At 38.6% G+C, this 21,271-nt stretch overlaps 1 non-coding gene across 1 annotated transcript; it reads left to right on the forward strand.

The window, feature by feature from the left end:
• Positions 1-5,766: 5,766 nt before the first annotated feature.
• LOC132532903 (small nucleolar RNA SNORA73 family) lies at positions 5,767-5,972 on the forward strand. The gene has a single exon (XR_009544821.1). It is a non-coding gene; the product is annotated as a small nucleolar RNA SNORA73 family (small nucleolar RNA).
• Positions 5,973-21,271: the final 15,299 nt, after the last annotated feature.

Genomic DNA, 21,271 nt, shown 5'->3' on the forward strand with positions numbered 1-21,271 from the left:
CTAAACACAGAAATCACTAGAGATATATTGTGGTTTGGCAGGGGAAGTTGGAGGGTAGTACACAAATTGCAAGCAAAGGAATGTTTGGAGAAAATGCATGCATGCTCACACACACACACACATACACACACTTCCAAGATGCCTTTTGTTTTCATAAAACAAACTTCAGAAGGGCTAGTTCAACCTCTCCTTCCCAACTTAGTTGAGTTTCATTGTTCCAGATCAGTTGATAGTAACTATATTACAGGAGATACCCCAGTCCTTTTGCTCATTTAAGATTACCTGTGGTATGAAGAGTGTTTGCAGATAATAAAAGCACAGTGCTAAATGTATGGAGCTCATAGGTATTAGTAATCAAATTCCATTAGAAATAGTTTATTTGTTGCATTATTGTACATTGGCTCATCTTGTGATTACTTATTCCAAAAACATCTACTATGAAATGAGCATCTAATAATTTTTGAATGCTTCAAGGAGAGATCTTAAAGTAGTGAAGAACCACTAACATGAAAGAAGAAAAATGAAGGGCCGGGTGGTTAAGTGCAGGCGTTACCATGTGCAAGGACCCAAGTTCAAGCCCTTGTTCCCTCCTATAGGGGAGACACCTCATGAGCAATAAAGCAGGTCAGCAGGTGTTTGGCTCTCTCTCCCTCTCATTATGTCTCCCTCGCCTCTCAATTTCTATCTGTTCTACCTAATAGAAATAGAAAGAGAAAGATGCAAAAACAAAATGATAAGGCAATTGAATTTTTTTTCCCCATACACAAAACCTCAGTAATAATTCTTTTTTTTTTTTTTTTGTCTCCAGGGTTATTGCTGGGGCTCAATGCCTGTATTACAAATCCAGTTGCTTCTGGAGGCCCAGCTGAAGGATCCCGGTTGGAGCCCAGTAATGATTCTTAACGGTGATAGACTCTCAAGCATCACCTTTTCTTATTTCCTTTGTAAGTATAAGTGGCTTTGTGCAGCTGTCTTCTAATAGAGTAAACTGCCTCACTTTTAAAAGCAAATTTCTGTTTTCAGATTATCTCAAACATACATATGGTGGGCCTAATGTCCTATTTGTGAAATAATGATACGATCGATTTTCATAAACCACTCTAGAAGAATCAATAATCGCTTCATAAAAAAGAGCTTTGGTTTCCATAAGCAATGTAAATTGATGGCTGCCACCTAAAATCATCAGCAAGGAATAGGTTGACTTTCTATTTCCCTTGTGGTGTTCTGAACATATGAGTATGCTATCTTATACTTGTCCACTCTACTTGCCAAGGCTCTAGGCTATCTGTTGGTTTAACTGTATATTGCGAACTTACGTCTCGCTCCAGTGAAGGTACTGTATTCTCTCAGTAAGATAAACATACAATCACATTTAATCTGACCTGTCCTCCAATTGTGGCAAGATAAAGTAGTCTGAAAGGACTGCTATATTTTAGAGAACGGAGCGAAAAGAATGACAGCCAGTTAGCTTTCTGTATTTTTTTTTTTGAACAATTCTTCCCCTATTTGCCTCCCTTTTTAGGAACTGGTGTTGTGTTGTTCAATTTAGAGAGATAAAGAAGGAACTGAAAGAGACTTGAACCTGGCTTACACACATGGCAAAGTGAGTTATTTTGATGGCCCCAGGAATTGGGTGTTTTTTGTTTTGTTTTTTGTTTGTTTGTTTGTTTGTTTTTGTTTTCCCCTCCAGGGTTATTGCTGGGGCTTGGTGCCTGCACTATGAACCCACTGCTTCTGGAGGCAAATTTACCCATTTTATTGCCCTTATTGTTATTGCTGTTGTTATTGTCATTGTTGCCATTGTTGTTGCTATTGTTGGATCCAACAGAGAGAAATTGAGAGAGGAGGGGAAGACAGAGAGAGGGAGAGAAAGGCAGAAACCTGCAGACCTGCTTCACCGCCTGTGAAGTGACTCCCCTGCAGGTGGGGAGCCGGGCCTCAAACCGGGATCCTTACTCTGGTCCTTGACTTGTGCACTCTATCTGCTGTGCTACCACCCCGCCCCCAGGAACTGGATTTTAACCAAGGTTTGCAATCCCATCAAATCCGGAGAATAGAGTTCAGAAAAAAGTAAGTAGCAAAAAAAATAAAATAAAATAAAATAAAATAAAAAATACTGCAGCTTATAAACACAAAAGACATAATAATAATAATAATAGTAACAATAATGATTCAATGCCTGAATCCACAAGAGAAGGGGATCTAAAATGAGTTGTGCTTTGATTAATGCCATACCACATTTATGGCAGAAATTACAACTGGAATTTAGGTCTCCAGCATGAACTTGGATTTTCTTCTAATATAGGGACTTATGCTATTAGTGCCACAACTGGATGGAGAATTGGGAAAAAGAAAAAAAGTTATAAAGCCCAGTGAAGCACTCCAGTTGTAATTTGATACCTCCAAGAGACCCCAAGTATAAAAAAGCAGGAAGTCCTTCTTCCTGTGTCTCTTCTCTTATAACAAATTCTAGGTGCAAAAACAATTTAATTTGACATCATGGCCTTGAAAGTTTAGAAAAGCTGTCACGGGAGACCTATCCTTCCAACATTTCCCTCAGGTCTGCAAGTTTTCCAAAAGTGAGATGAGAAATAAAATTCTAACTTCTTTTCTTGGGATGGAGAAAGAATGATGGTATGATAGGTATTTGTTAATTAAAGTCAATGAATAAATTAAATGGTATTTTATAACTTTAATTTACTTAGTATTTTTTTAATGCTCAAAAAATGATATAATCTACCCCATTTTAAATTTCAAATTAACCATCATAGCAGCCCAGGAGTGGCTAAGTGGGTAGAGAGCATGCGTGTGGCCCAGGTTCAAGCCCCAGCACCACATCAGATTAGAGCAGTACTCTGTACTCCTTCACTCTGTCTCATAAAATGAATAAATTAAGATAAAAATAGGTTATTAAGTTAAAAATAGGTCTGGGGAGACAGCCTAATGCAAAAAAAAAAATTCATACCTAAGGCTATTAGGTCCCAGGTTCAATCCCCAGAATGCACAGAAGCCAGAGCTGAGCAGTGCTTTGTAAATAATAATAATAATTAATAATTTAAATAAAATAAATAAATAGATTTAATTAAATTAATTCTAAATTCAGTCCCCAGCATCACATGTTCCAGATGCTGTGTTCTCTATCATAAGGAAATAAATAAATAAACAAGATGTTAAAAATAAAAATCATCAAAGTCATGGGCCCCCTTGAAATATACCTAAAATAGACCTACTAGCCTTTTCCAAAATAGGTACCCCAAATCTCATCTGCTATTGTCTTACCTTTAGATTCTTGATTATTAGACAATTTGTTCTGCTTTAGATCTTAATGTTTTTCATCCACCAAGTTACAGATGCTAACATGATGCCAACTGACTTCACTGGACAGATGATCTCACTAATGTACCCTGGACCTTCACCTCTCCAGAGCCCTGCCCCACTAGGGAAAGATAGAAACAGGTTGGGGGTAGGGATTAACCTGCCAATGCCTATGTCCAGTGGAGAAGCAATTACAGAAGCCAGACCTTCCACCTTCTGCACCCCACAATGATCCTGGGTCAATGCTCCCAGAGGGATAAAGAATTGGAAAGCTTCCTGTGAAGGGGATGGGATAAGGAACTCCAGTGGTGGGAATTGTGTGGAATTGTACAGTCTTGTCGATCATTATTGAATCAGTGAGAAGAAGGAAGGAAGAAAGGAAGGAAGGGAGGAAGGAAAGAAAGAGTGGCTGGGTGGTGGTGCACCAGGTTGAGCACACATGTTACAGTGTGCAAGGATCCAAGTTCAAGCCCCCGGTCTCCACCCGCAGGGGGAAAGCTTCACAAGTGGTGAAGCAGGGCTGCAGGTGTCTCTCTGTCTCTCTCTCCGTCTCTGTAACTCTCTTCCCTCTCCATTTCTGACTGTCTCTATCTAATAAATAAAGATTTTTAAAAAAAATTTTAAAAGAAAGAAATGTCATCATAATCAGGAAACCACTAATGAGCTTTGAGCAGTTGGAGTACAGGAATCCAAAAAATAATAATTCAGGACTGTGAGTGTTCCAAATCACACTTCATTCCATTGTACCACCTTAGATTAGCTTTGTCACTATTTATTTATTCATTCGTTCATTTACTTTGAATAGAGACAGAGAGTGAAAGGAGGAGGAAGACAAAGACTGAGACCTGCAGCACTGTTTCACTTCTTATGAAGCTTTCTCCCCTACAGGTGGGACCTGGGAGCTTGAACCCGAGTCCTTCTGCACTGTACCTTGCTAACTCTGCTTGGTGCACGACCACCTTGACATCCCCCCCACCAGCCCCCCCCCCCTTTTTTTTTAACTAGAACACTGCTCAACTCTGGGATGTGCTGGTGCTAAAGAAGCCTAGCATGGAAGTCTCTTTGCATAACCATTATACTAGCCCTCCTCTCCCACTCCTATTTTTTTTAATTAGTGATTTAATGTTGGTTTACAAAGTTATAAGATTACAGGATGTAGTTTCACCCTATAGTCATCATTAAAGTTCTGTGCCCCCCACCCTCCCGACAATAATCATAGTTCTCACAAAATTTTAGAGAAAGTTTGGCTACTTCATCTGTGTTTTGTTTTGTTGTGTTGTTTTGTGTTGTGTTGTATTGTGCTGTGTTTTTACAAGTTCATGTGTTTCAGTTCTCTGCAATTGTATAGGAGGGAAATCATGCAGTAATTATCTTTAACCTCTTTACTTACTTCATCAAGCATAATTACTTGCAGTTTCTTCCATTTTGTCTCAGAGGACATGGTATCATCTTCTTAAATTGCAGAATAGTATTCCATGGAGTGTACATCCCATCAGAGTATTTTAATTTTTTAAATTATACTAGTTGTGTTTTCTATACCTACCATCTTAAATTTTATACCAGATTTTTACTGCTTGAATTTCAATACAAAGTATCTCATCTCAAAAGTTATCATTGTACACTTCAATAGTGCCAATCTGACAACAGCTTCCTACTTTTTATTTATATTTTAAATGTCTTAAATTTTAAAGTGTAATGACTAAGACTTGGGAAATTGAGCAATAAACAGAAGTCCCATCAAGATAGATTCAAAGTTCATGATAATACATTTTTTTTTTTTTTTTTTTTTTTTTTACCAGAGCACTGTTTAGCTCTGGCTTATGGTGGTGCGGGGGATTGAACCTGGCACTTTGGAGCCTCAGGCATGAGAGTCTTCTTGCGTAACCATTATGCTATCTACCCTCCGCCCGATAATACATTTTTGTATGATATTGTTTCCCCATTAAGGAGAAGTAAAAGGTAGTGGGGTAGGAGCAAAAAAGAAGAGAAGAGAAGAGGAAAATGACTGGAACATTGTGCCAGTCTAAGCATTCTAAACACTGTGCCATCTTCTAAGCACATGAGCACACCAGATCTTCATAAAATTCTAGGAGAGAGTCCACTCATCTTCCCAGTTTATAAAAGATGTTCCTAAATTTTAGAAGCTAAACTGAAAATTACAGTCTGAAATTAAGTTCTGAAATCTATCAACACATCCAGCTGACTGTTTCAGCTGAAAACTACTCACACAAAGTCAGTACTCAACCCAGTTGCTGTAAAGACAATATAAAATACATATATATGTACATATTTTAATGAGAGGTTCAGAGAAAGAAAAACAGACACTAGAGCACTGCTCAGCTCTGACTTATGGTAACGCCAGGGATTGAATTTGGGACCTCAAAGCCTCAGGCATCAATGTCTGATACAGAACAATTATGTTATCTTTCTAGTAATGTAAATGTTTTTTCACCAATGTGGACAGCCCCTGGGTTCTCCCAAGGGCTCTCCAGGTGGCCCAGAGGGGCACCGCACCGCAGTGCAGTGGTGTAGAGTCCTGTCCCACAACACTGGAGATGATGTTGTCCCCAGTCTTGGACTGCTGAGGACATGTCCTGTATATTCCTTATCTTTTCAGTGTCTAGTCGCTGAGGAGAAAAACCATACAGGGCACAATTTCATAAAAAATAAATAAATAAAGTTTTTTCTTAGAATAGTCTTGTACCTTATTGATTTGTTCATCACAGAACTTAAGAAATAGAGAAACCCAGTTAAAACAATGTAGCATCATCTCTGACTTATTCAAATTTACATTGTATTACAAATCTTTGGGGTGAGGTTGAGTGCAAATGTTGTAATGTTTAGGGTCCCAGGTTCAAGCCTCCAGTCCCCACCTACAGTGGGGATGCTTCCAGAGCAGTGAAGTAGTGCCCAATTGGCTCTGTCTCTCTCCCTCTCTATCTCGTTTTCCCTTCTCAATTTCTCTGTGTACAAAATACATAAATACACGAATACATAAATAAGTAAATAAAGCTTTAAGAGAAGGAAAGAAATCTGTGCAATAAATTATTTGAACTAAGAAATTTGTGTTCTCGTATTCCACCAAAGTAAAAGACTCTAGGGTGGGTGGGGGTGGGGGTTCAGGTCCTGGAACATGATGTCAAAAGACCTAGTGGGGTTGTATTGTTATGTGGAAAACTAGGAAATGTTATGCATGTACAAATTATTGTATTTACTGTCGACTATAAACCACTAATTCCCCAACAAAGAAATTTTTTAAAAAGACATTTATGATCTGATGATAGTTCTTGAATCATTTTGGTAGTCTTTATGCATTTAATGCTTTCTGTAATTTATGAATGGGCTAAACAAACTCCTACAAGTTATCAAACAAATATGAATATATATAATGTGTGTGTGTGTGTGTGTGTGTGTGTGTGTGCAGCCAGAGATGGAACTCAGCTGTTTCATGCATGACTGAGTCACCTTTCTGGTCAGCTTTTCACTTTACTTTCGTATTTTGTATGAGAGGAAGAGACAGAGCAGGCAAAGCACTGCCCCCCCAAGTGCTGCCTGCTTTGTCTTTATTGCTCTCATGTGACGCCTGGGATTTCACTCAGGGCCTCACCTGCTGAAGGCAGGTCCTCTCAATACCATCTCCCACCCTAGGATCTACTCATAGCTCTTTTCCTCTTTAAGATAATTAGTCTTATCATGCCACTCCACTTTTCTTTATTATTGAAGCAGACATCTGCCATTTCTTTGCCTATCCTCTGCCCTGACTCGCAGAACCTGTATCCCCTTCCATCTCTGACTTTCATTAACTATTATGAATTTTTAAAAATAATTTTATTAGTTATTTAATATTTAGTTACAAAATTACATGTCAACAGGGATATAATTCCACACCATTCTCACCACCAGAATTCTGAATCCCCAGTCCCTTACTGCAAGCCACCCTTATTCTGAATTTTTTATAAATGAAAATCAAAAGAATTGACTACAATGCCATGAGGATAAGAAAGCTTAAAATAAACAACAATCATTAATTTCATGTGACATAACAGAAGACAGGGCATCTGTGAATAGGAATATATGTATCAAGATACTTACCTATTGTTGCATGAAAATGTACCCCTTCCCCATACTCTGAGTGAGGGGGGAATGTTAGGGGAGGGTGACCAAAAGGCTCTGAACTCCAATTCCAACAGGACCCAGAGAAAGAGAAGAGGAAAAAAGGAAGGACATTCAGAAGTAGTAACAGGTGTAGGTGTGACATAGAAAGGAAAAGAAGCCAGGGCCACAGAAATAAATGGGCAAATATATGTAAATATAGATAGCAATAGAAATAATAGTCAACCCATATCTGTAATCTTGAGAGGACTACTGCAGTTTCCAATGGAGGGAATGGGGATGCAGAGCTCTGGTGGTGGGAATAGTATGGAATTATACCCCTGTCATCTTGTAATTTTGTAAATAAATATTAAATCACTAATAACATTTAAAAAATTATATTTATTTATTTATTCCCTTTTGTTGCCCTTGTTTTATTGTTGTAGTTATTATTGTTGTCATTGTTGTTGGATAGGACAGAGAGAAATGAAGAAAGGAGGGGAAGACAGAGAGGGGGAGAGAAAGACAGACACCGGCAGACCTGCTTCACCACCTGTGAAGCGACTCCCCTGCAGGTGGGGAGCCAGGGGCTCGAGCTGGGATCCTTACGAGGGACCGTGAGCTCTGCACCACCTGCGCTAACCCGCTACGCTACAGCCCAGCTCCCCTAATAACATTTGTTTCATTTAGCCCCAAAGTAGTTACAACAAACATTTACTACCTCACACAGTTTCTGTGAGCTAAGAACCTGGGAACAAATTAACTGTATGGCTCTGGTTCAGGACAGCTTATGAGACTGATATCAGCTGGGACTACAGATTCCTAAAGACTTGAATCCATGGAAGCAGACAATCTTGTTTAAGAGAACTCACTGAGCAAGCTGTAAGACTTCTGAAAATTACAGTGGTTCTCTTTGGGAGAGTAGGGATACAGAACCTCTGTGGTGGGCATGATGTGGAACTATATATTGTAATTTTACAATCTTGTAACAAACAATAACAAATAAAATTTAAGAGAGAGAGAGCTCATTATGTGGCTGTGAGCACCAGACCTTAGCTTCTCACAATCTACATATCTTCCTAACACCATTCTGTATTCTCACAACACAGGCAGCTGACTTCCCCAAAAGACAATCAGAAAGCCACAATATCCTTTATGATCTCATTTTCAAAGTTGCAAACTTATTTGCACTTTTTAAAATTCATTAAAAGCAAGTCCCTAAATCCAAGCTATGTACAAAGGGAAGGTTATTAGTCTCCACTTTTTAATGGGAACATCTGTAATGTATAGATGGTCTTTATTTGGAAAGACTTCTTTTTCATTTTGGAATATTTTTAAGAGAGAGAGAGAGATGAGAGTACCACCCTGGTATATGCCTTGCCAGGGACTGAAATCTATCTCCATGCAAGTCAAGGCCTGTCCATTACCTACTAAGTCACCTTCCTGCTCACTGCAAGGAGAAAATAAGCTATAGGGAATTATGAGATCAAAGCATACCATAAAGACAAAAACCCAACATAATCCTTACAAGATAATGTTGAGAAAAATCAAAGATACCTACTATAGGAAAATTTGTACAGAAAGAAGGAGGAGGAGGAGGAGAAGGAGAAGAAGAAGGAGGAGGAGGAGAAGAAGAAGAAAAAAAAACCAAACACAGCTTGAGAAGTTCAAACTCCCAACTAACAAAGATTTTAGGAAGAAAATAACAAAGAAAATTAGGGTGGGAGAGGAGTGATAGCATAGTGGTTCTGTAAAATTGTATTTCATTTCCTTATTTAATTTAATTTTGAATTTATAATCACATTAAGTTCCAGCTGTTTTATCCTTAAAAGCATGACTTTATTTTTTTAAATGGCAAAGCAATATTCCATTGAGTATATAATTTCTTTATTCTGTATTCTGCCAATGAGCATTTAGGCTGACTCTGCATTTTGACTACTGTGAATAAAGCTGTTATGTACACACACACACAAATAAAAATAAGTAAAAGGCAAATCTTCAAAATTTTGGAAGAATAGAATTTTATATATTAATTCTATAATCTGATAAACTATTTGCAAATTCTAGACTAAAACATGTCTTGCTAAAATTCTGAAAAGAACCCCCTGCCCCCCGGTGGATTTCAGAAACATTTGGAGACATGCCTTTGGTGGATTAGGGTTCTAGATGAAATCATAAAGATAGGAGCTTTGTGATATTTCTATGTTCTTCTATGACACACACACACACACACACACACACACACACACACACACACACACCTCTTCATTATTTCTCTCTACACCATGTGAGGACAAAGCAAGAAGGAAGCTAACTGCAAGCCAAGAAGAGAACTATCACTAAAAATCAACCAGGCTGCCCCCATTTCAGACTTCTAACCTACAGGACTGTGAGAAAATTAATTTCTGTTTAAGTCACCAATTCTATGGTATTTTGTTATGGCAACCTAAGATGACTAAGACACTACTCACTAATTATGAGGATGAAATAAAAGCATTTTCAGGCATGTATGGTCTCAAAATTTTATCTCCCATGCTCATTAAAATGATGGGATAGGTTCAGTGAAATACCTCACTTGGATAGTGTGTTGCTTTGCCACGTTGAAGGAAACTTTAGTGCTGTGATGTCTCTCTCTCTCTCTCCCTCTCTCTCTCAACAATTCTTTTAATCATGGAATTAAAGTAGATATACAAAGACATGAGATCCAAGAAAGAAGAGATTTTACATAGGAAACTCATAGTGTAAAATCTCAGGATAACAACTGTGTGTCTGTGCTGTTTTAGACTGAAAAGAGTTTCACTTCAAGGGAAATAGCGTACTCCAGAAGAAAAAGTCTAAGAAGTATATTATATAATAGGTTTGACTATGTTTATATTTGACTAACTATAACAGAATTAGCAGTAGATACATACAAATGCAACATATGAAAATATGGGGTAAGTTTAATGTCAACCAAAATTTTAAAAGTGTACAACAAAGAAAATAATTGTGATACATTTATAAAGAATATTTTCATCACTTTACATAATGACTAAAGGTAACTTTGCCACAGAAAGTAGGTCATTCACTTAGAAAATTATGTGTGTCTTTTTTAATTACAATTTTCTAGAAACTATTCATCTGGTATTCAGATTCAATACATTTGTAGAGGTAGCTAAAAAAAAAAAAGTCTTTGTATGTTTAGTTCCCCAGGCATTTTTAAAACTTAGTCAAGTTTAAAAAGCTTTGATTTATACAGTTCTGCAGAGAGCGAGATAAATATCTTGATAGTTATATATCACCATTTTCTAAAATCCTTAAGTCTATTTATCTATTGCTATAGAAAAATTTAATTTTTTGTGGGTGACAGAATGATCTTCATTATATAGAATCATAAGGGAGGGAGAAAGAAATATTTTCTAAAGCAAGTCTTAGATGAAAATTTTCAGCTGTTCCATGTCATGCTCTTTTCAGATTTATATGCAAGGGATGGTGGTAACCTGGTCTCTAACAGCACCAAAGAATAAAAGGAAATGACTTAAACTATAGCAAAATAGCCTCAGGCTAAGGAAATTTCCTGACATTGAGATTTGTTAAACACTGACATGGCTTTCCAGAGATGTTATGAAATATTCACCTTGGAGAATTTTTAGAAAACACTTGCCATCTGGGCTTAGAGAATGAAGCCTGAAGGGAAGAACATGGCTGGGAATTCTGAATACAGCCATTCGCTTAACAAATGCTCACTGAACTTCTACTAAATGCCAGGTACTATGCTAAGTGTGGAAAATTTTGAGACAGCATTTTTCAAATGGAATTCATCATGGAACACTACTGAGATGAAAGTGTGTGAAACCATTCCTATCAAAAATAATTTGTAGAGGGGCCAGGCGGTGGCACACACAGTTGAGCACACATATTACTGTGCACAGGGACCAGGTTTAAACCCCAGGTTCCCTCCTCTAGGGGGAAAGCTACATGAGAAGTGAAGCAGATAAAGTAAGTAAATTGGGAACTATTTAAAAAGTAGTATTGATGAATAATTGGTGTTAATAAGATGATGGACTGGATCAGGTGGTAGTGTGCCCAGGTGAGGACACACATTACAATGTGGAAGGCCTCAAGTTCATTCAAGTCCTCAGTCTGCATTCACTGGGGAAAGCTTCATGAGCAGGGAAGCAGTGCTATGCATTTTTCTCTTTGTCTCTCCCTCTCTATCTTCCCTTCCCACCTTGGTTTCTCTCTTTCTTTATCCAATAAAATAAAAATAAGTTTTAAAAAAATGCACTGTGAAAAGGAACTTCTAGTAGCCTGGGAGATGGCTCAGTGGATAAAGTACTGGAGTCTCAAATATGAAGCTCTGAGTTCAATCTCCAGCATCATATGTGCCAGACTGATGCTGGTTCTCCATCTCTCCCTTTCTCTCCCACAACCTCTCATAAATATACAAAGAAAAGGATCTTCTTTTTAATTTTTTTTTAGTTGATTTAATAATGACTGACAGGACTGTAGTCAGGCACAATTCCACACAACTCCCACCACCAGAGTTTTGCATCCTGCCCCCTCCACCAGAAGCATTCTTTTTCTTTATTCCTCTGGGAGCATGAACCCAGTATCATTATGGGGTGCAGAAGGTGGAAGGTCTGGCTTCTGTAATTGCTTCCCCACTGGACATGGGCATTGGCAGGCCAATCCATACCACCAGTCTGTTTCTATCTTTCCCTAGTTAGGGCAGGGCTCTGGAGAGGTGGGGTTCCAGGACAAATTGGTGATATCATCTGCCCAGGGAAGTCAGGATGGCGTCATGGTAGCACCTGCAACTTGGTGACTGAAAACCATTAAGATCTAAAGCAGAACAAATAGTTCAATTATTTAATAGGAACATAAAGGTAACAGTAGAGCAAATGAGATTTGGATCTCTATTTTGGAAGAAGCTAGGAAGTCTATCTTAGGTATAATGCAAGGGTCCCATAACTTTACCAATTTTTGCCTGAGCCTGACAGCTAACATGCAGGTGGGATAAAGTTACTGTCTGGGGAGATGATGTCAGAGTTGGAAACAGGACTAGAAAGCTAGTTGGATCAGGGCAGAAAGAAGCTCCCAAATATGGAAAAAGTATATATATACCATTAACTATAAACCCCATCAATCTGATCTAGGGCCCATATTAAGCTTAGGAGCCTGTGTAACCTCTGCATCCCTGTAGGTCTGAGCTCACATTCCACAGTCATATCCAGGAACATTCTAGGTTGATTTATTTCAGGACCCATCTTCCTTAAGTGGCAGAATATTTTGACCCAGCCTCCCTTTGGAGACTGGGGCAATCTCTACCACTGTTATTCCACATTGAGGGCAAGGTCTTGTCAAGGCCCATAAGAACATCCACGATGCTGTCCTGATGGAGATGACCAGCAATGGTGAAGAGAGGGGTCTTTTAGAGGTATAGGCCCATTATGTCTATGTGGGAATTCCAGGATTCCTGACTAGGGCCCTGGGATGATGGGATGGGATGGCAGTTACCAAAAGAGCCATTATTAAAGTATGTCGGTCTCTTACCTTTATCCAGATTTTGTAGTCCTTACTTTATCTGACAAGGTTAGCCTTCTAACTTGAGACACATGTATAAAAGAGAGGGGACGAGGAAGTGGTTCATCATGTAGACTGCATGCCTTATTATGCACTGAGTCCTGTGTTCAATCCCCAGCACCATAGGATAGCACTATAAACAGCATCAGTGATACTCCATAGAAATGGAACAGTACTTTAGTGTCTCTCCCTTTCTCATTTCCTCTTCATGTTCCATTCTAAAATATGGAGAATAAAAACTGGAGTAGAAGGCAACTCAACAGTATTATTCAGCACCCTGAATTCATTGTCTTTATTCTGAATAGAGACAGAGAGAAATTGAGAGGGAAAGTGCAGGCACTCCGTGGAGTGGCTTCCAGCCAGGAGGTAAGCCACCAATCTTCTCTCACCACTTATCCGGGACTGCATAATACAGAAAAGAGGACTTGGGGAGCATTCTGGTACAAACACTCATTTTATTTGGAGGTAGGTTTCGGTTTATATAGAAAGTTAAACAAAGAACATTTTTCAAATACGTCAGAAATTACAGGTTTCTTAAAGGTCAGCTTGCCCCTATGGTAGGGGGCTGGTATGACAAGAATTGATGCGATACATAAAGGTCAAGACAATTATTCTCCATGATGCAGGCAGGTTAATTATCCAAAGGCATTTGAGAGAAGCACAGGGGTTAAACCAGTTAGGTGAGATAGAGAGAAGAAAAACAAAACTTGATGTAAATCAAAGATATCAAAGAACACAAGGAAATAGGTGTTTGGGAGTTTCTCTGTCTGGTGTTAGGGGTATATAATAGAGTGTGTTCTCCTTTGTGATCAAAAGGTAAAGTGGATGTGTGAACTTTGAGTGACTATCATGTACTTTGAGTGAACCTTAAAGCAGGCAACCATTTGGCCTGTTAGCAAGGAGAAAATAAGTGTGAGAGGCCTGTAGGATTTCTGTGAGCTTGAGAGACTAACAAGGAGAAACTGAGTCTGGGAGACTTTCCCTCTTGGCTCATCTCTAAGGAGAGAGTCTAACAAGTGGGGTGTCTTTCCAGACCTCCATCCAATGATGGGAGAGCTCCCCTAAGCTCTACCAAGCTTTCACATAGTCCCACAGGAAAGGAGAGAGAGAGAGAAATAGAGAGAGAGAGAGAGAGAGAGAGAGAGAGAGAGAGAGAAAGAGAGAGACCTACATTATTGCTTTACCGATTATGAAGCTACCCTCCTGTGAGTGGGGACCAAAGGCTGGAACCCAGGCCCTTGTGCACAGTAATGTATGCACTAGAAGCACCACTACCTGGCTTCTATAAACATATTTTAAAAATAAGTAGCTAAAAAATATTTTTCTCTACCCTTCCTTCACCCTAGTAACTCCAGGTATCAGACATATACCATACAAGCAGATGACATTTTTTTAAAGAAATTGAATACGTCGGAGACAACTATTAATATAAAAAGTTAATGAGGGGCACACTCAGCAGAGTGCACATGTTATCATGTACATGGACCTGGGTTCAAGTCCCCAGTCCCTCCCTGCAGGGGAGAGAAGATTCCAAAGCAGTGGAGCAATGTTGCAGATGTCACTTCTCTCTGTCTCCCTCCCCCTATCCCTCTATCAAAAATAAATAAATAAATAAGAAAAGTTATTTCCTGTGGACCCTAAAAGCTGAATTTATTCTACAGTGATGCCAGCCAATCAAAAATATCATTCAGCAATTTTAGCATCTTATTCTAGATCATAAGTTGACTGGTGGTGTCATCAAATATTTGAGAAAATTCTCTAACATACAATACTGAAACAATCAAAATAGGGCTAGCTGAAAGGAACTCCAGCCTAGACAGAAAATGAACAAAGGAAATTATCCACATGTTTTGTTACCTTCACTAGTGGGAAAGAGGAAGATATCACATATGTGATATAAGAACAGGATATTATTTTAAGTAACAATAAGAATAAGAAATAGTTCTAGGAAATGAAAAACACAGTCATAAAAGTTAAATTCAATGGAGTGGTTTAATAAGTAAAAATTCAATAAAGGGTTGTGTCAGTGAATTCTAGATGGTACAGTGAAGAGAAGATTAAAGAGATAGAGCACAGAGCAGATAATATTAACAAATTTAAGACTGCTTCAGGAAACATAATGCCTAATAAAAAGCCTAATAGGTAGCTGAGTCCAAAGACTAACAGCTAATATGAATGTGAATTCTTTAAAAATAAATAAAATGAATAAAATAAACAAAGTTAATTCTCCCTCCCCCCCCCTTTTTTTTTTTTACCAGAGCACTGCTCATGTCTGGTTTATGGTGGTGCTGGGGGTTGAACCTGGGGCCTCAGAGTCTTAGACATGAAAAGGTTTTTTGTTTGTTTGTTTGCACGACCACTATGCTACCTCTTCAGTCTCACAAAAATAAATCCTTCCAAAGAAGAATTTCCATATTAATAAAGTCCACAGTATTCCCAGAATTATAGATACAGAAAAATTATACCAGTATCATTATAACACATCATGAAATTATTGTCTATCACAGAGAGTATAGAACATTCCTAAGGGGAAAGAAATATAATCTCTTAATAATAAATAAAACAAATGATTCAGATTACTTTTAAATGGTGACAATTGATTCAGACAAGAGTCAGCAAAGTCCTAAAACTGTTACTTGGAAGTAATTTTAAGGATGAAGTCACTTCAGAGTCAAAAGTTTCTCTAATATGGCATTTGTTAACTATGAAAGGAGAAAATGGTAAATTACAGTAAGGAATAGTAGTAAATACTACTTTACCTAAGTAATCAGAGTTAAAATAATAAACAACAGAGGCAAGCTGACACCATGTGTGTCCTGACAGAATGTACTGAAAAGAACACATCAACATTTAAATAGTATTTCTGCCAGAAATATATAATCAGAGTCTAAACATGAGGAAATATCAGACAACTTCATATTGAGGGACATCCTGCAAAATAAGTGGCCTATTGTTTTTAAAAATTTCAGTGTCATGAGTTATTAGAGAACTGCACAACATTAAAGAGAAAATTTTGAAACCAGTGCAAAGCATAACTCTGGTCTGAATTATAGATAATTTTTTTAAATGTTATTAAGAGCTCTATTAGACAAAAAACAAAAAAATCTATTAAAATAACGGGTAGAATGGTAATAAGGTTTATATGTAAACTCACTATAGCAATGATGAATATCCAAATTTTCATAACTATACCATCATTATTTAGATGAATGTCTTTGTCCCTACAAAATATACATTTGAATAGTAAAGACAAAAGGATGTACTCTATGAAATTTATCCACAAATGGCCCAAAATGTGAATTAGAATGATATCTAATTTTATGATAATAACACAGGAAGCTAGAAGCCAATGTAGCAAAATCTCTGAAATTCACACGGTAAGTGACTTCACTCCAAATCTCGATTCCCAGCTGTATTATAAGCTTTCCACTGCTGCCTAGCAAATTGACAGAATTCCAGTCACCCAATTACTTGACCACTTTCTGAGGTTTGAAAGTCTGGACACAGAGTACTTAAAATACTAACATGGACAGATGAGCGAAACAGATTCAAGCCTAGAAAAGAAGTCAGATGTGTATAGGAATTTGTTACATGATAAATAAGTGAAGAGGCCCAGAAAATGGTCATTAACCAAAGCTGGTCTCAAGGAATTCCTCCAACTATGTGTTAGCAATCGGTTGTTCCCTTTATTGCTGACTAATATTTCATGGCATAACCATCCACTTATTGAAGGACATCTAAATGTTTGCAACTTTGAACAACTTTGTAAAATAAATTTTGTGTCTATAAATGGAGGTAAAAAACGAGGAAGCTATGTACCAAAACAATAACTTTTAGGAAGTTTTTTGTTTGTTTTTTACCATTTGAACCATTCTTTATTGGTATGTATTATGTTTAAAAGAAAAAAGTTCACATGAGTGAAAAGCATTTATAAAATTACATTTGTCAAAACAAGACATGTAAATGACCCCAGTGGCTTCCATCTTATTATAATATGGCATTCTTGATATTCTAAATTATTTCAGTGGATACTTTTTCTCACTGCAAAATCAAGTCTACTTCTACAATTCTGTTTAGTATTGCAGCATTATGCAAACATTCTGTTTCACATAAGAATGTTACACCAAGGAGAAGAAGAAAATATACTGCCAGAGAACTTTTGGTGGGTGCAGTGTGGAACTATAGCTTATAATCTTACAATCTTATAGCCCATTATTAATCACAAATTTAAAAAATGGAGGAAGAAAATACACAGAATGCGGGAGTCGGGCTTTAGCGTGGGTTAATCGCACGTGGCGCAAAGCGCAAGGACCGGCTGAAGGATCCGGGTTAGAGCCCCAGGCTCCTCACCTACAGGGGAGTCGCTTCACAGGCGAGAAGCAGGTCTGCAGGTGTCTGTCTCCACCCCCCACCTCCCCACCCAGTCTTCCCCTCCTCTCTCTATCCTATCCAACAACGACGAAATCAACAACAACAACAATAACTACAACAGTACAACAATAAGGGCAACAAAAGGGAATGAATAAATAAATAAATAAATACTAAAAAAAAGAAAATACACAGAATGCACTAAAAATCACTTAGATGAATTAAAAATGTTTTCTCTGACATAGAAATGTTCTTTCTATCAGAATCTCATGATCCTACCCTTCTAACACAACTGGTTTGACCAACTATAAAGGAGGCTGAATACAATATTCTTGTTGCTTGTGAGATAAAATAAAATATTTTAACAAAGTAACACACAAATCCTGTACAATGTCACTGCAAATATCTTTTGCTAATTGTGGGTTTAAGTTTAACTGTAGCTACAGAGGATTGTAGACCTTCATTTAATAATGATAGCTTCTTGGAAACTGCAACTTAAAGTAAACCAATTTAGAGGCCGGGTGGTGGCACACCTGGTTGAATGCACTTATTACAGTGCGCAAGGACCCAGGTTCGAGTCCCCCATCCCCACCTGCCTCTCTTCCTCTCTCCCTATTACCCCTTCCCTCTCGATTTCTGGCTGTTTCGATCCAATAAATAAATAAAGATAATAAAAAATGTTTAGGGAGCTGGGCGGTAGGGCAGCAGGTTAAGCACACATGACACAAAGCGCAAGGACCCATGTAAGGATTCCAGTGCGAGCCCCCAGCTCCCCACCTGCAGGGGGTTCGCTTCGAAAGCAATGAAGTAGGTCTTCAGGTGTCTTTCTCTCTTCCTCTCTGTGTTCCCCGCCTCTCTCAACTTCTCTCTGTCTTATCTAACAACAACAACTATAACAAAAATAACAGCAAGAAACACTAAAAGGGCAACAAAATGTGAAAAAATAGCCTCCAGGAGCAGTGGATTTGTAGTGCAGGCGCTGAGCCCCAGCAATAACCCTGAAGGCAAAAACAAAAAATGTTTAAAGTAAACCAATTTATGGATGATATCAGCCACCTCAAAGAAGTTCTTCAGGCTAAAGGGAAATTGTACCAGAAGAAAATCTACATTTTCAGGAATGAAAGAAGTTGAGTTTGAAATGAATGAAAAAAATACAAAAATTAATTTTCCTCTTAAATTCAACATATATTGATGTATGTGTATTGTTGAAAGCAAAATTATAAAATTGCCTACTGTGTTTTTCTCTAATATGAATGTACCAACTATGACACAAAGGTCAGTGAGAGAGGAGTAAGGGTGGGGGGGGGGGTTGTAAGGCAATGGTAGAAGGACCTAACGTGGTCCTATGCTAGTTTTCTGATCATAATCGAGTTAGCAAATGCTATATCGGCACTCACTTTGCTATCTAATGTGATTTCACTGTTTAACTTGTCAGTGTCACACTTTCAGAGTCTATTACTACTTAGATTGCCTTTGGTCTCCAAGAATTCAAAGCTCAGAAGTGATTAAGTGGTACTACAGAATGTTTTGGTTTATAATGAACATATAGGTGCCAGTTATTTTTATTTTTAATGGAAAAAACCCAAAAGACAAGTAACTCTCATCCTACTTATAACATTTTACAGTCAAATAATAGTTTCATCTTTAGACATTTTACCTCCTGGCATTAGAAAACTGAGGATGCAATTTTGTATAGCTGAAATATTTCTTCAGTGTGTGTGATGTAGTCTGAGAATCATTAATTTAACTTCTCCTTTAAAACATTCTTTTGGAGTCTGGGTGGTGGTGCACCTAGTTGAAAGTTCATGTTACCAAACACAAGGACCTGAATTCAAGCCTGTGGTCCCCACATGCAGGGGGAAAGCTTCATGAGCTGGGAAGGAGTGCTGCAGGTGTCTCTCTCCTTCTCACTAGTTCCCTCTTCCCCCTCAATCTCTGTCTTCATTAAAAAAAAAAAAACACCATTCTTGTAGCATCAGATCCTGAGTTTTGTCATATAACGGTCTAAAATACTTAAACACTGATCTACACAGCTAATACCCTTGATAGCAAGACAGATCGCATATCACCAATAAAACAGATGCAACTGTGAATTGGACAGTACTACTCCTGTACCAGTGAAAAATCACATAGCCAAATAGTAGGCATGGTATTTTCGCAGGAGTGCAATGTAATGAGCATTTTCTATCTTTTTTTAGTTTTCTCATTTTTAAAATACATTGTAAAAGAAAAAATGGACTAAGCATAATTTTTCCCCACTGATGATGATCTATAACTATCTCACAGAGCTCTGCCTTGTAACACAGTCCGGGAAATTTTGTCTTAAAGTTTACTTAAGACTAGTAGTTATTGCTTCTTCCTCTGGGACCCCTCTCCCTCTTATTCTCCCTCCCAATTCTCTGTTGTGTATAACAATGTTCTGAAATTGCTGGGGGTGGGGGGGTGGGGACACTGTTTCAAGAAAATATTTTGAAACTTAGAGCCCTGGAATGTGAGATGAAAACACAGGAACAGAAATGTAGTCAAATGAAATGAACGACTAAACAGGAGAATGGGTATCATTTGTGATTAAGTGTGGAAGTGCGGTGTTCACGGGGGGAAACTAAATGTTATTGGTCATGTTTTTTCCTGGGATGATAAGCTGCACTGGGACACGGGGCATAGGTCACTTTAAAGCCCTCTACTAAAAAAGCAAAAGGGAAAGCAGGGGTTAAGGGCCTGGGCCACAACTTTCCACTCCTCACCACTCCTACACCATTTCACTACAATGGCGGAACACTAGGGGGCGAAAACGCGGTGAAACAAGATTCTTTAAGATTCAAGTTATGCTGCAAGCACAAGGCGAGGTTTTCTTTTTAAATAATATATTCTAATATACACGCATCTATATGCACAAACACATGTTCATCTTAGAAAATTAAAAGGCATAGGTTAAATGTAAAGATCACCGAGGGCAATGGCTATTCACTTGTAGGTATGTATTTCCAGAACATTTCTATGTCTCTTAATAAAATTGAGATCAGCTTCTTAATGGAAAAAAAAAAAAAAAAAACAGATCCAGATGGTCTGTCACCCCAAAAGGTAACAGATCCCCTAACTTTCATGGGAATAAATAACTAATTAAGGACGAAGCACCAAAGCACCACTTTTAACCTTTAGCCAAGATGACTTTTCTGAAGTTTCCACGGGCATTACGCGAAAATAGAGCTGAATCCTACAAAAGATTTGTAATCATAAAGGGAGGGCAGGGTGTGGGGAGAGCGCAATTGCAAAAGGTTTCCCAAGAGTGAGTCAAAGGAACGTGGCTGTGGCAGTGCATTCCTCTTCGGGGCTGGGCTTACACCTTAATCTTCCAATGGCCGGAGGATGAACAGCAAAGCTCTGTAAAAGGTCTTCGCTCTACAAGCCGTCCTTACACTGGTTGCCCACTGACAGCTGCGGTTGGTACCGCGCCCCCTTCTCTTGTCCTCACAGGAGACAAAAATCTCATCCCTCCTATAGGCTGAAAAGTGAGTGAACTCACTTGACCCCACTCCTTTGTCTCTACCCTAGCTCGTCTGCTGGTCATCAAAACAGATACAAGACACATATGCTGTCCTGGGATGAAACTACATCCTCATTACTACAAAAAAAAAAAAATGGAGCCCCAAAGCTCCAGCGCGCCAGAACGGCAGCACCAGCACCACCCCAACTCTGGGCGGAAAAGCCAGGCGCAGGCGCACTGGCACACTGTTACCAGACTTGCCCACTCTCCCCCTTTCCCGATCTGGGCATTTTCACTTCCACTTCTTGGGGCATCTGCTTCCGGGGCATCGTAGGCTCGGCCCTTTTTCAGCGCTCACCCTCCTCTACCCGGGGAGGGGAGGGCGGGGGGAGCTAAGGGGGTGGGGAAGAGTTCGTTGTTTGTTTACACGATGTGAGCGGAAAAAGA

Source organism: Erinaceus europaeus, chromosome 14, assembly GCF_950295315.1.
Source record: "Erinaceus europaeus chromosome 14, mEriEur2.1, whole genome shotgun sequence".
Lineage (NCBI taxonomy): Eukaryota > Metazoa > Chordata > Mammalia > Eulipotyphla > Erinaceidae > Erinaceus > Erinaceus europaeus.